Source organism: Microtus pennsylvanicus, chromosome 17, assembly GCF_037038515.1.
Source record: "Microtus pennsylvanicus isolate mMicPen1 chromosome 17, mMicPen1.hap1, whole genome shotgun sequence".
Taxonomy (NCBI): Eukaryota; Metazoa; Chordata; class Mammalia; order Rodentia; family Cricetidae; genus Microtus; species Microtus pennsylvanicus.
The window spans coordinates 17,541,453-17,557,202 of NC_134595.1; positions in this window are offsets into that span (position 1 = coordinate 17,541,453).

A 15,750-nucleotide genomic window follows, 5' to 3' on the forward strand; every position below is an offset into this window, starting at 1 on the left:
AAGGCTGATTCAGTAAACATGCATTTATTAGAAGTTATGGCCATCATGGGTATACATGCACAAATAAAGATAGACAATGGTCCAGCATGTGTATCTAAGAAAATGAGACAGTTTTTTTGCTTATTATAATATAAAGCATACTACAGTTATACCAAACAATCCTTCAGGTCAGGTAGTTATAGAAAGATCAATTCAAACTATAAAGGATATGTTAAATAAACAGAAAAGGATGGAAAATACCCCTAGAAATAGATTGCATAATGTTTTTTTAACCTTGAATTTTCTTAATACTGATGAGAAAGGAACAGCAGCAGCAGAAAGACATTGGATAATAGAAAAAAACTTTTGAATTAAATCAGCCGGTGTATTTCAAGGATGTGTCTTTGCAGGAAAATACTCATCTTCAAAAAGTCAAGAGACCCTAGACATCTAGATGCCTAAAGAGGAAGAGATAATTATCCAGATAGGATATGACTTATTATATCATATAATAATAATATAAAAGAGAATTATTACTTATGAGGACAGGTCATCTGAGGGTAAGAATCACTGTAATAATAGTCATGACTCACTTAAAAATAAAAGCTGGCTTTGGAGTTTGAAAATGGCTCTGTCCTTCTCTAAATCCAAGCATGTTATTAAAAGAAAAATTCAAGAGTTTCTGTCTCATGTCAGGAGCCATTTGGTATGGGATAGAAAGAAGAAAGACTTTAGGAAAAATTTTACTTCATACCTATTTATGTCTCTATCATATTTTTCATTGAATATATGTCTGCATGAATAATGTTTAAGTTTTTCCAATGAACAATGAATTTTCCTGCAGTAATCTTTGAAGATTCCAAGAAGTAGATGGGGCCTTACAACAATTCCACCTGGTTGATTTGATATCATGATGCTGATAGCGCTACTATAAGACCTGTTCTGGGTACCAGCTGCTCAAGATGGCTCCAACTTGTTTAACGGAAATGGTGCACCTTTATATTTATTTATTTATCTATCTATTTATTTATTTATTTATTAAAAATTTCCACCTCCTCCCCTCCTCACATTTCCCTCCCACTCCCCACACTCTCTTTCCCCCTCCCTCTGCAGTCCTAAGAGCAGTCAGGGTTTTCTGCCCTGTGGGAAGTCCAAGGTCCTTTCCCCTCTATCCAGGTCTAGGAGGGTAAATGGGGCACCTTTTTACAATGTTCTATCCAGAGCTTGAAATAGGATCCTCAGAAAAACCATACTGAATACTCAGAGACTATTTGCAATTATACCAGATAGTAATCTTGGAACTTAACCATCATTTTACTTTCACAGGATCCCATAGAAAGAACATCACTCCCATGACAGATAAAAGTAATTCTAGAAGATGATATCCCCTCTCCTAACAAAGTTTGTCCTCAGGTTTAGGAATATCAATTAGGGGTTGTAATTTTATACTTGATATTTGTTTTTATTGTATATAATTTTATAATACTTGATATTTGTTTTTATTGTATATAATTTTATAATAGGCTTAGAATTCTCTTATTTAAACTAAAGAAGGAGGTGCTGTAGGAACTCTTCAGCCAATAGCCTCTAAGTTACCAGCCCACTTGGACATGGCCTTTTATACTATAAAATAAGAAAGCCTTAGTCACTGCACCTATGATTGACTGATGTCTGGGATTTTCTCACAAGTGGAGATTCTCAGAGCACTTGTTTTCAGATGAACCTGCTAGTTTTACAATTCTGTCTGTAGGATTCCCAGGTAATGTGCTTCCTTTCTGGAATGAGGAACTGGTTGCCTTTCCTGCAGACCAGCAGCATCAGATCATGACCTCCTAGAGCCCTTTGTACAGTGCCGGCCTAGAGGCGTGACAGTGTGAGGGCCTTGCTCTTGCCCTAATTCTAGGTGGAGGACCTAGGACTTGCCCTGGAGGTGGTGGAGGACCTAGGACTTGCCCTGGAGGTGGTGGAGGACCTAGGACTTGCCCTGGAGGTGGTGGAGGACCTAGGACTTGCCCTGGAGGTGGTGGAGGACCTAGGACTTGCCCTGGAGGTGGTGGAGGACCTAGGACTTGCCCTGGAGGTGGTGGAGGACCTAGGACTTGCCCTGGAGGTGGTGGAGGACCTAGGACTTGCCCTGGAGGTGGTGGAAGACCTAGGACTTGCCCTGGAGGTGGTGGAGAACCTAGGACTTGCCCTGGAGGTGGTGGAGGACCTAGGACTTGCCCTGGAGGTGGTGGAGGACCTAGGACTTGCCCTGGAGGTGGTGGAGGACCTAGGACTTGCCCTGGAGGTGGTGGAGGACCTAGGACTTGCCCTGGAGGTGGTGGAGGACCTAGGACTTGCCCTGGAGGTGGTGGAGGACCTAGGACTTGCCCTGGAGGTGGTGGAGGACCTAGGACTTGCCCTGGAGGTGGTGGAGGACCTAGGACTTGCCCTGGAGGTGGTGGAGGACCTAGGACTTGCCCTGGAGGTGGTGGAGGACCTAGGACTTGCCCTGGAGGTGGTGGAGGACCTAGGACTTTTGCTCTGAAGACATGAGGCCCTAGCACTTGCCCTAGAGGTGACAGAGGAAGTACTGACTCCATTTTCTTGGCCCCTGCTTGATCTACACTCCCGAGGGGCAGAAATCCTGACTGTCCTATTCAATCTATGTGTTACCCATCTCTCTCTTTTTTTTTATTCCAAAAGGCCAAGAGATTCTTTTTAGAGAATAACTTGCTAGGGGGATTCCCACTGCCTGATGATGCTCTGGCACTGGTTAGTCTGTGTTTAGTGAATACATTCAAGTTTCTTAACTTGTTTTGCTTGTCTCATTAAAATGATTGCATGTACATGAGCACACATACCCAACCCACCATCTCCTCTTTCTTACATGCTTTCTACCTTGTTGATGTCACTTACTCGACACGAAAGCAAGACACATGTGGCAACTGCCTCCCAAGCTTTTGTCTGTACACACAGGAAGCTTTAGCTGCCTCATTGTGTATGTATCATGGTTTATTCCTGACTCTTCACATAAAACTGCTAGAGAGATGGCTGTGGCCTTCGTAATTCATGTTTCACCTGGGATCAGGTCTCACCTCTATGATTCAGGAGCTGTGTTTCCTTGGACAATGAATTAACCTCCCTGGGAATCACTTCATCTTTAAATACAGTTGACAGTATCTGCTCCACGCTGTCAAGTGTAATCAATGGGTACAGGCTGCAAAGTCTTAATGCTGGCATACACTAACTGTCCAGTAAATTTTAGCTAAAATAAATAACCTTCTTAAAATATAAATGTTTATGATGACAGAGCATTCTATCAGGTGAAAAAAACAGTTATTTTTGGAACATAGCCAGTCTGATATATGATGTAGTGCTTGTTATTGTAATCAAAATCTCTTTAAATTCCGATTTCAGCCATTCGAGCCTGATGGTTCTCTATTGTCCCTGAGAGTAGAAATGTGTCTCCTTCTTCCTTCCTTCGCCTGAACAGGCACTTGTCAGGAGAGCTAATGAAAATACTCCCTTGCTGCTGGTGATGTTGAGGATAACCTATGGCTGATTTCTGAGTTTTTGTGATAGTAACCCTGCTGCATACACCATGGTGCAGGCATTCGGGTTATTCACATGTCAGGGGAAGCAAGAGGTTAAGGACCCAGTAAACGGTATCAGGCTTTGCAAAGACCAAACATGTGTTAATAAGGAATGCCGCCAGCTTCCCAGGTCCTGTCTGAATCCTCTGATTAGTTGTGAAACCAAGGAAACAGGAAGAATGAATTTTGCTGATAACTTGAGAGGGAAAGAATTCTTTGGCTGGAAAGTTCTCTTCTTTCTGATACCATATCTCTGAAAATGAACACACAACACTGATTCCACGGCGTTTCCCCTTCCGTGTCTGTAAACAGGATCATTGCCGTGCCACTCCACCAGTAAATACTGAAGTTTCACTAGGGATAGATTTTCTTTTGTTCTAAAGAGGAAGAACTCTTATGGTACTGGTAAGTCTTCTTAATTGTAACTACAGAATACTTTTTGCAAATCAGAAGGGGAATAGAACTGATGAAGACTATTAACTATTTTACAGAGTATCTGGTAGGGCCAGGGGACAGACCTGAGCATCACTGAGAATACCCAGCCACTTCTCTAGCAGAAACCCTGTAGATATTAGTCCGTGGTATGAAAGTGCTTGAGACTGGAGGCAGAAGCATCGTCACCCCAGCCCCTAGGAAATGAATCTTTGTATACGTGGCTCATTAAAAGATTAACATTTTTAGGTGTGTTGCTTCCTGATGTGGCCCCCCTAAATATGTCTCCCAAGGAGAGTGTGGTCAGTGGAACTGAAGTCATGTGCCTGCACCTTAGTGTGGGAACTCTGAGAATGCTGGCAAAGCGGAGCATATAATTATAAGTATATAATGACCGCAATGTCAGGAGCGTGTCTGAGGGCATCGGGTAGTTTGGGTGATGAGAAGACATTATTGGGTCAGACATTTTGAATGTTCTGTAGACCCTATGGATTTCTGTACCTGAAGAGAGAGGTGTTGTACCTCACAGGGCCCTCCGCCTGCTGGTGACAGCCCCACATTTCCCAGGTCCCACAGTGAAACACATAGCCCTACTTTCTCCGTTCCTTACCTCAACAGCACGCCTGTGGAGATGTTGAGACGATGAAACTAAAAACGACAAAGTGTGTGTGTGTGTGTGCGTGTGTGTGTGTGCGTGCGTGTGTGTGTGTGTGCACAGCATGTGCACATGTTAATCATCACATATTGCCGTGATGTAGAGCCTCCCCTGTGATATAATTAGACATAATTGTGACAGTAGGAATGCTTGTGTGGGCTTTACGTTGTTTCTTAGAAATCTGAACGCTTAAGAAGGAACTTAAACACATAAATGATTAGAAAATGTCTTGGACAAGAAAATAATATACAATTTCACCATTATACACACAGTTCCAATGCAGAATGCTAATTATCCACTATAATTGGACATACAATAAGATAGTCAATGTTTCCAAATAGTAATTACAGTCAGGTGGGGGAAGCAAACTTTCTTGCCAGTGTTATCTTCAGAGCTCTTATCAATCTTAGACTTTCCACATTAAGAATTATCAGGTCTATTTTGTTAAAGTCAACCATTGGTCAAAGAACTAGTGTATGGAGAAAATTTAAGATATGTCGAGGTGACTCTAGGCAGGATTTATATGGCTGCTTTAATTAATGGTGAGCTTCTCACAGAACCATCCGTATGCTGCTGAGCAGAATTTCCTGATATAATAATAGATCTTCAGATATTCTAAATGCAATATGTCTATCAGAAAATGTAGAGACCACGCTAGACAACAAAAGAATAAACATTGCCTCATTTGTATTCACTTGTTTGGGGAACTGTAACATAACACCACAGACTGAGCAACTTAACGGCGATGTCTGTTCTTTCACAGTTGGCGAAATAGGAATCCCTCATCAAGGTGCCAGCCACGGCAGCTCTGAGGGTGTCGCGGCTCTACCTCGACCCGCAAGGAAGACGCGACCACCGGAGCTCTTCTTGCTGACAGTTTATTCAGGACCTTTTTTAACAATTGTATCTCTCTCTCTTTCCCCCTCTCTCTCCCCGGGCAAACCTCTCCCAGCCCTTAAGTAGGCATGGGCTACCAACCCCGGATTGCCAGGTGGGCACTGCCCATAGGTCCATGCATATGCAAGCAGCTAACAATCATTGCGTGATCACAGCATAAGTCAGGTCTTAGCTATAATTAGGAGCTGATTATCAGATGTGGCTTCACGCAGCTCACTACATGAGGGTGTGTGTGTGTGTGTGTGTGTGTGAGAGAGAGAGAGAGAGAGAGAGAGAGAGAGAGAGAGAGAGAGAGAGAGTGTGTGTGTAAGAGAGGGGAGGAGCAAGTCAGCGAGGGCAACCTTGAGGGTGTGGGTGTGGGCGCCAGCCAGTCAGCTGAACCCTGGGTGTGTGTGTGTGTGTGTGTGTGAGAGAGAGAGAGAGAGAGAGAGAGAGAGAGAGAGAGAGAGAGAGAGAGACAGACAGACAGACAGACAGACAGACAGACAGAGATGAGGGCAGGAGAAGCAAATCAGGGCAACCCCGAGCGTGTGGGGTGGGGGGAGAGAGAGAGAAACAGAGAGAGATGGGGGATGGGGGATGCCAGCCAGTCAGGGCAACCCTGAGTGTATGTGGTAGGGGGAGTTGCCATCAGCAAGGGCAAGCCTGAGTGTATGTGTGTATGAGAGAGAGAGACAGACAGACACAGGCAGAGAGACACATAGAAAGAGCCCTCTCTAGTACCCTTCTTATAAATTTTAAATCCTCTGTGAAGAAGCCAATTTTTTGACTTCATCTACTAACCCTAGCCTCCTGCCTAAACCTCATTTCTGGATACCATGATACTGGAAGTGAAAACTTCAACCTATGGATGTGGGACGCAGTATTCAGCCCGAATCATGATGATCAAAACAGTCCCAGACAAATGTGTTCATAACATAATCATTTACAATTCATTTTCTGCTGTTTATTTAATATTATTCTGAGACTTTTTACTTAGTTATTATATTATATAACCGAATGTATTAAAAGTATTTTTAAATTAATCAAAAATCTAACTAGGCCCAGAGTCTATACATCTTGATGAACTGCTGTTCAGTTAGGACAGGCATTCTGAAGATATGGAGCTTTGCATGAGTTTTGGTGTAAATACTATAAATGTATGCTCTATTAGTTTAACAGTTTGTCTGTCAATGGAGAGATATTTACATTTTTGCTAATTTTTAAATATGTTAAATACTGTTGTGAAGAACATTCTGATATACTCCTGTAGTTCCTTATGTAGTATAATTTCTGGGGATATATATATATATATATATATATATATATATATATATATCACCAAATTTCCCTTGAGTTTATTCTGAATATATTTCCAAGCAGCAATACAGAATGCCTTCTATTGACATCTCCGCATCTTATTCATGATTATACTAACAGAAAGCATTATCATTTAAAAATGTTTGCCAAAATACGACACTATCACTTCAGTTTGCTTTTTTAAAGTTCTATAGAAATGTTTATTCAACATTTAAGCTTAGAGTTTCTGTTGCTCATTTGAAAGATTTTCCCCACCCTAAAGTTGAGAAACTGCCCGCATGTGTTCTATTTTAAGGTTGCGTGGGGAAGCTGAAGAGGTGCCTAAATGAGCATTTGCTGTTCCTGCAGAGGACCCAGGTTCTGTTCACAAGACACACACAGTGGTTCACAACCTCCTGGAACTCCAGCTCCAGGGGATCCAGCATCCTCTCCTGACCCCTGCAGGCACCAGGCATGCACAGACATTCCTGCAAGCAAAACACTCATGCACATAAACGTAAAACTATTTTTGAGTTTATAGTTATAATCCACCATGAGTACAGTTTGGACATAGTATTTCTTTCAAATGATTAAAAAGATGTTCCAACTTGGATTCTTTTGAAACTGAGTTGAACTACACACAAGATGTCTTGTTCTGCACAAAGAAAAAGCTCTAGTAAGGTATGAAAGAGTCTGAGTCCAATCCAAGGTTCCTTACATATACAATGATTCTCCTGATGTGGACTTGGGACCACATTATGGTAGAGGTCATGGTGATTGGCTCAAGCCAGCAGCTGATGACCTTGGTTTTTCTGAAACATGGTGTCACCTTGGTCTATTATAACTCCCTGGATAACAAATTAAAATTAAATTTCCACATAAACAATTTGGTTCCAACATGGGAAGTTGTGCATATTTAGTCCCATCGGAATAACCTCATTTGAATTCTAAAACTAAAAGTATAAAAGCTAAAAAGGTAATTAATTTTGAAGTCTCAAATTAATCCTTGATCTTTCTTGGCATTTACAGCAACAACAATTGTTATCATGATTCTTAAGTAAATAACCCTATGATAGAATATAGAACTCCATTATTTAATTCACTTTAAACCACACTAGATGAAGTCAGTAAGTCTTTGACAAACTAGGTCCAATGTGTTATGACCTTAAAGTGAAAGAAGAGCTTACTAGTTAGCACTGCTATTTAGGAAATTAATAATGTGTGTTTGTATCTAGATAACCATGGCATAACATTATCTGAATTTGAATCAGTGGCATGTCTGTTTTTTAATTAAAATGTGGACTATTAAATATTGCAAAATGGTAGTAGTAAGCAAACAAAATCAATAATATGCAAAATCAATAACATTTCTCTCTATATATAAATAATATCCAACTGGAAAACATAATTTATGACATAGTGCCATTATAAGATTTGCAAACTATCCAGGAATAATTCTAACACAAGATGTGCATGACTTATATGGAGAATTGTTAAGTATTATTAAGTAATTTAAGAGTCCTGAAAGATGAAGAGGTATACAATGTTCGTGAATAAAAAACTAAATAGTATATCAGTTTCTAGTAATGAGACCAATTTCAGCTAAAATGCTGCCAGTACAATTTTTGTATAAATAAATGCAATGATACAAAAGTCAATACATAATGTTCAAGATTTATAAGTCTTCAATTACTTTAAACAAGTTAAACCGAATGTTGTAGAAATTCAAAAGAAACAGTAGAATAGCAAAAATGACAATTGGTTCTTTGTGTGGACAAAGAAAATCTAATTCAAATTAAATTTTTATATTACTTGAATCAGAAATACATTCCAAGACAACTAAAAACTTTGATATTTGAAACCATTCAAAACTAAGGGAAGAAAACAGGAGGTTTTTGTTGTTTTTGTTTTTCATTCCTGGATAAAAAAGAAATGTTCTAGAAACTATGAAACATGAAGAAAAATTATAACTTTCCCATGTTAAAATTTAAAACTCTGAGTATCAAAAAAATACTACAAATAAAGAAAAATGAAAGGTTGAACTGTGAGGAAATTATTAGAAAGTGTAATACCAAATTCACGGAAGAGGGTAATTTCTAAGAAAAGCAAGAAGAAAGGGAGTGTTTCATTTTTTCACAAAATACATAAAATGGATAATCAGAAACTGCATTGTACTAAGATTTGAAAAGCTGAATGGTGAGTGCATGTATTCGCTACATGTTTAAAATGTCGTCTCTTATAGGAAAGGATTTTTATTCAGGTTTTATTTGTAAAGAAACAAGCATATCCCACCACAGAAGCTCTGCAATCCCTAACAATCACAGACTTTGGGTCGTTTTATCATCATTTTTGCAATGCTACCCTAGGTACAAACTTAGAAAGAGGTCTAGAAAACAGCAAACGGGATCTAGGGCAGATTTTATTTGCTTTGGGTTTGGAGATTCTGTTTTGTTTTTTCACTTCTAGAACTTTCTTACAGGGACTAGAATTATCATACTGATCTAGAAACATGTAGACTATGGAAACTATGTCTCCAAAGTCCTATACAATTGGTAGAAATTTTATAAATACATATTTCCTACTATCTGTCTGATTATCAGACCCCACTCATCAATCCTATCCAAGATAAAACCAGAAATCCTCATTTTATTCTTTGCAAGGCAATGCCCAGCTCTGCCAACCAGAGGCTCCATGTCATGCTTCTTCTTTCCCAACACTGTCTGCCATTTTTATATAAACATTTCAGCCTCTGGTATGTAAATAATCATAGTAAATTGTGTACTAAGCAGAGAAGGCAAAAAAAAAAAATCATAACCGCAACACTAGAGAAACTTGAGTCAAATTGTTACTTTTCTCAGGAGGTTATCAGTCTTCACCAAGCCAAACTAACTTTTCGTTTTCTTCCTTCTGGGGTGGTAGGTGGTGGGTGGAGATCTGTCCCAGAGGTTATGAATGCATACTGCTCTTGCAGAGAACCTGAGTTTGGTTTCCAGTATTCTCTTAGAGTGGCTTACCTTGCTGGGGCTGGAACATGGCCCCCTCATTCAGTCACACTTGAAACAGCTTTCTCTTGTTGATGCTTTCCTTTAATCCCTTTTCATGAGTCAGAAGTTTAGTTGGGTGAAGTCCGGCCCTGAGGTCATCCCTCCCTTTATGTCACTTAGCAACAGCCTTTTGTTTAAACATTTTGTCTCCATGAACACAGGACATAGATCCATTGCACTTCCTGCTGTTCCTTTTCTCCTCAAACTATACATTTTGTATTTCTCCTTGCACAGCTTGCCCCCTTACATTATAGATCTGCGTAAGTGTGACCACTCATAACCACATGGCACAGTTAGTACTAGGCTGTCTTGAAATTTCCTCTGCTAATGCCAATTAATCCAAAACTCTTCAAGTTAGGCTCAGGCATAATTTTTTGGAGAAGAACAGAAAGTAGTCATATACTTCACCAAAACATCACAAGAATGGTCTCTAGGCCATTTATTAATATTTTTCTCCTCTCAAACCTCTTGGCCCAGACACACAGAGTCCAAATCACCCCCAGGACTGTCTTCCATGCTTCTACGAGGTTGGCCCGTTAAGCATCACTTAAAGCATACTCTGGCTTTTCTAGTCCAAAGTCCCCAAATTCTCCATATCCTCCCCCCAGGAAATATGGTCAGGCCTGTGACAGAAATACCTCATTCACTCTTACCAACTTCTTAGTCAGTGTCCTATTGCTATGAAGAGACACCATGACTAAATCAGCTGTTACAAGAGAAAGCATTTAACTGGGGGCTTACTCACAGTTTGGGGGGTTTAGTCCCTTATCATTATAGTGGGAAGTATGGTGGCAAACAGGCAGGTACTGGAACAGTAGTTGAGAGTCGCATCTCTGGTCCACATGCAGAGAGAAAGAGACTGGGCCTGGCATAGGCTTTTGAAATCTCAAATTCCACACCCTGTGACATACTTCCTCCAACAAGGCCACACCTCCTAATCCTTTTAATCTTTCAAATAGTGTTACTCCCTTGTGACGAAGCATTCAAATATATAAGCCTGGCCAGCAAGGAGAGGAGGCAGGGGCATGGGGCCATTCTTGTTTAAACCACCATAGTTTGCTTGCTTGGTTTTTTGTTGTTGGTGGTGTTTTGTTTGGTTTGGGTTTTGTTCTGCTTTCAACTTCTCATAAATCGTGTCCATATGTTCCAGCTACCTGCCATAATGGGAAGAAAGCTTTGGCAACTCATTCTCATTTTATAAAATGCAAGACCGGCATTTTTGTCTCTTTAGGTATATTATCCTTACCCAGCATCAAGCTATCTGGTGTATAACTGTTCTTGAAAACTGTGGAATCACATACCTTTTGATGTGATCAGGGAAGAAATTCAAAGTCACTAATACCAAGCTTCTTCCTTATCTCAGAGATTTGCAAGCAAATACAGCAAGGATGAAAATTGCTAAGGATGAAGATGCTGTGTAAAGCAGATATTACCTGTTCCTTTGAGGTTTGCTTTGTGGATTATTTACTGTCCGGAGTTGTTCAAGTAGCTGGGGGCTAGGAGGACACAAGATGGAGTCTTCCTTACCTTCTAGTCTACATGGAACACTACATTGTGAGTAACTGACTAACCAAGTTTGTCACCTGGACGTACTCAAAGGATTGCCTGTGAACCTATTTATAGGTAACCTTTTCCTTACTGGTACAGAAAATCTAAAAAAAATATAGTTTTTTTTTTTTTACTTAACATTACATTGTAAACATAAGACATAAGTAAGTGCTTCAAAGTTTACAGACCTTAAAGTTGACCAAAATGAACATGAAACATTTTTTATAATATCAATAAGCATGTTCTAGCCATGGTTTACTGGAATAATTTACTGGAATATATGATCATCAGCATCAGCCAAAAAAAAAAAAGAATTATGTGCTCAGCTCATGCCAAAAGTATATCTCAAAAAATCACTCATTTAAATAATCCTCTACTTATGGTATTTAAAAGTATTTAATTGGTTTTAATATATGTCTCTTATTGAGAATTCATTTCAAACAAAATTGTCCTGACTCTTCTTGTCTTCTCTCATTTTTTTCTGTCACATGACTTAGGAAAACAGTTAATTACCTATAGAGTCTCGAGCAGACATAGATCAGGAACAGCAGTCTAAATACCATTTAGTGTTCTCTCTACTAATTGCATTAGAAATGTCATTCATCTTGTCCCAAGATCTATTGGTTGGTTGGGTTAAGGGTACATTTCAATGTTCAGTCAAATGCTGGTCTGTGACATTTCCATTTCCTGGCAGTGGCTATATATCCTCTATACAGGCAGGGCTATTTGTATCCACAGTACATTCCTGTATAGCATACCATAAAGGGATTTGTGGTGACATAGACCACTTCCTCCTCACCCCAAAGATGACGGTCGTAGCTGAAGGTCACAGTCTAAGTATATTAAAGTGAATAAATTTGGACTATTTCCACTTAAATTGCCATAAAAATGAAGGTTCAACAGTGATATCTTCCCATAATAATTTTAGTCAGTAAAAACTATGCTCCCTACTTTATAAAATGGGTATGAGGCTTTCAATAATATTGGTTATGAAATGAAAAAATGTACTTAAAATGAATAAAATCAATTTAAAACATGTACCAAAGGTCAATTAATAAACTCAGTATCTTCAATTTCTTTTAGAATTTCAAATAGAGGGTAATTGGGTTTTGTTGCTCCAGATCTTTTTAAAAAAACAAACCCAGTGCATCTCCAGTTATGTCTAGTTTTCTTCTTTATATCCCAATGAACAGTCATTCAGAGACACTATAAAAGGTAAAGGGGTGTGTGTATGAAGTGTTTCCAGCGGAACTAGGGAAAGGATGATAGGGTTGGTAAGGTCCTTTCAGGAAGCATCTTGTCCTTAAAACCTCCCTCAGTTTCTCAGATGGCTCAAAGTTGCCTTTGTGGTCCCCTGGAGCCTTAACAAGGTCCTCTCCTTCTGACACACTGGTGCTGTTGGTGTTCTATTTCTGTACCTCACGAGAGGATCGGGTGGATAAATACATAAGAAGACTATTTAAGAGATGTTGTGATTGACCTGGCAAGATTTGACTATACAGAGCATGGCAGATAATGATAATTTGCCTCTCCAGTGATCTTGGCATTCAGGGTTGCCATATAAGGCGAAGGTGATGGACATCTGCAAGGTGGGGCCTAGGAGAAGGTCCTTAGGTCAATGAGGGCACACACTTGGAAGAGACTGTAAAGCCCTTGTCTCCTGGTTCACTGTGTCAATATGTGATCTCCTCTTTCCACAGGCACTCGTGACATTAGCACCCTCGATAAGACGACATAACCAAGGGGTCTCTAGCCACAGCCTGGGTATTACCATTAGACATTCAGGTGCTAAACCTGTGAACTAAATATTTCCTTTGTTAAATGAGCTTATTTTAGCTGCTTTGTTTGAATAATAGGGAGAACTAATACAATGGGTTGAAATTTCTTTCAAGTATTTTTGTTCCTCATTCCCTGAGAGGTTTCTACCTCTTGTCTTGAATCTCAGTTGCTTTGGTAACAAACTTATCAATGACACGAGATTGTCTCTTGCCGCTTCCTTCTGAGCCTCTCGGAACACTCCTCTGTGACACTCAGCTCCTGTGCTTTGAGGGGCCCAGGGAAAGCACATGGAAGGATCTATGTGGACATAACTGAGGCCCCCAACTGACAGGCTAGTTAAGTATCCATAAAAGCATGAGTTGTGCCCCAAATTTTGAAGATCACCATTGGTCTCTTTATCTTCTCCAGGAAGTAAATTGCCCTATCAAAACGACCTTGATTTTCTCCTTATTTCTGAGTTTCATACAGGTTCAGATTTTATTCAGAAAGTTCCAGTAGAGGTCACGGTTATGAACAGGTATGATTCCATCTAGGACGAGGGAACAGAAAGACTGCAGGAGGCAGAAGTAATGCGCATTTACAGCAAACACAATATTTGCCAGACACAACAGGGCTATCACACGCGTGAGAACATAGTAGCTGCGATTGCATGCACAAGACTTGTGCAGGATCACACCAGCCAGAATTACAGCCCGGGTGAGGGGGAGCACTCACAGAGCCCCACCCACTTGCTCAGGAGCAATGGGCAATTGATGGATGCTCAAGGGGGGCGAGTCTTCTTCAGAGATACAGCCCCCCGAGAGGCAAAGCATGCTCCATCACGTACAGGCAGCATTCATTGGACTTAGCGGGTTTTTGAAAAAGTGTACAGGAAGTTGGGCACAAAATGTAGAAGGGGGATTTAAGAAGGAATTGGAGAAAAGGGTACGGTGGGTAGATTTGCTCAAAATGTATTATATGCATTGTGGAATTTTCAAATAACTAAAATTATAAAAGATATCATCCTGAATAAGTAAAGTTTAAGTGAGGATAATTACAATTAAATTCATAGGAGTAAACATGTGTGTGTTTGTGCAATAGTGATATATCTATCAAAGGTGTCCACTGAGATTATGCACACATGTAGATTTAATTTAAGTGTCCATTGGGTCATGCAAGGTAGCCACATGGCAGACATCCTTGCTTCTTTTTTTTTTCTCCCCAAACAAGCAAAACTCCAAAGTGGTTTGTCACTTTCACCAATTATCTTAAAGAAAAGTAGGCCTGGAACGTGAGAATGTTTCTCTGTTTACTTATAAACACCCTAAATGTTTATAGAGTATAAACCCTTGCCTTTACCGATGTTCCTACTGCCAAATTGTTTTCAGTAAATGCCTACTGCCAACCAGTTGATAGGGAGCTTTGCGTTTTGCCCGCTCTCTGCTCTGCTAAGGAGAAACATGACAACTGCGTTTAATAAAAGCTTCAGTAAATAGACTCTGGACGTTGAAACTGGAATTATTTAACTTCTTTTAGTGAGTCAAAAGTTTTAAGGACATAACCCCTAGCCACTCTCTGGTGAGGCAAAAGTCAATATATTTTTACAGCACTTAACTTTTCCTGGAATGGCTTTCACCTTTCTCACAATAGGTCAAAACAGAAAACGTATTTGAATCCCTTTCATCTGCTATCCCATTAACTGAAAATATTCTTTGTATGTTCAGTGTCTGTCACATCTGAAGAAAGGGAGCAGAATTGACGAGAGGGGAGGCGGGAAAAGGAGAGGCAGCGGAGAAGCTCCTTCAGAAATCCACTGTTGTTTCACCCTGAGAATTAAACTGATTCCTGGGCTCAGTCTCCGTGACTTACAGCTTCTGTCCAAAATGCCACACAAATATGTGTGTGTGCCTCTAGGGGTTTTATTTCACAAATTGGGAAAATGAAATTTGTACAGGGGAAACGTGATTTGAAATATGAAGCCGGCCTCTCCTCTCAACGCTCCAATGCTGTCACTGGAGGACTTCATGATATCGCTTTCATCGGAGCCACCCCTAACAGGCTAAAAATCTAGACGTTACTAGGGCCTGTTGCTAAAAGTATGACAACCGTTTGAATGCCTTTTCCCATCCCGCTATGGAATTAACAACACTCGGTAGAATTTAGCTTTAATCCGCAAAAATTCAAATAGTTTAATTTCTATGTCCCCGAGGCCCGCTCATTGTGCTGCAACAACACCTCACAGGGGGTCTCAGGAGAGGCTGTGATGAAGATCAGGGTGACCACGTTAGTCATCACAAGTTCCAGGTACTCGCTGAGCTTTCTGCACCCTTCCTTATTGTACTGGGTGAATTACACCGGGCATGAATGGTAGAAATACAGCTGTTTTCCAAATACGGAAGAAGAGGTTACTTAATTCTGCAAGAAGTCAATTCAGGGTTTCAACTCTACACAATCTTTCCACAATGTTCACTTATATGCACAACTAATTGCCTTGCTGAAAACGTAGCATTGTGACGAACTAACGGCCTAGTTAGTGGACCGAGCAGAAGTTGCCGTGTTTCTTTAGATAAGCCGACCTTCA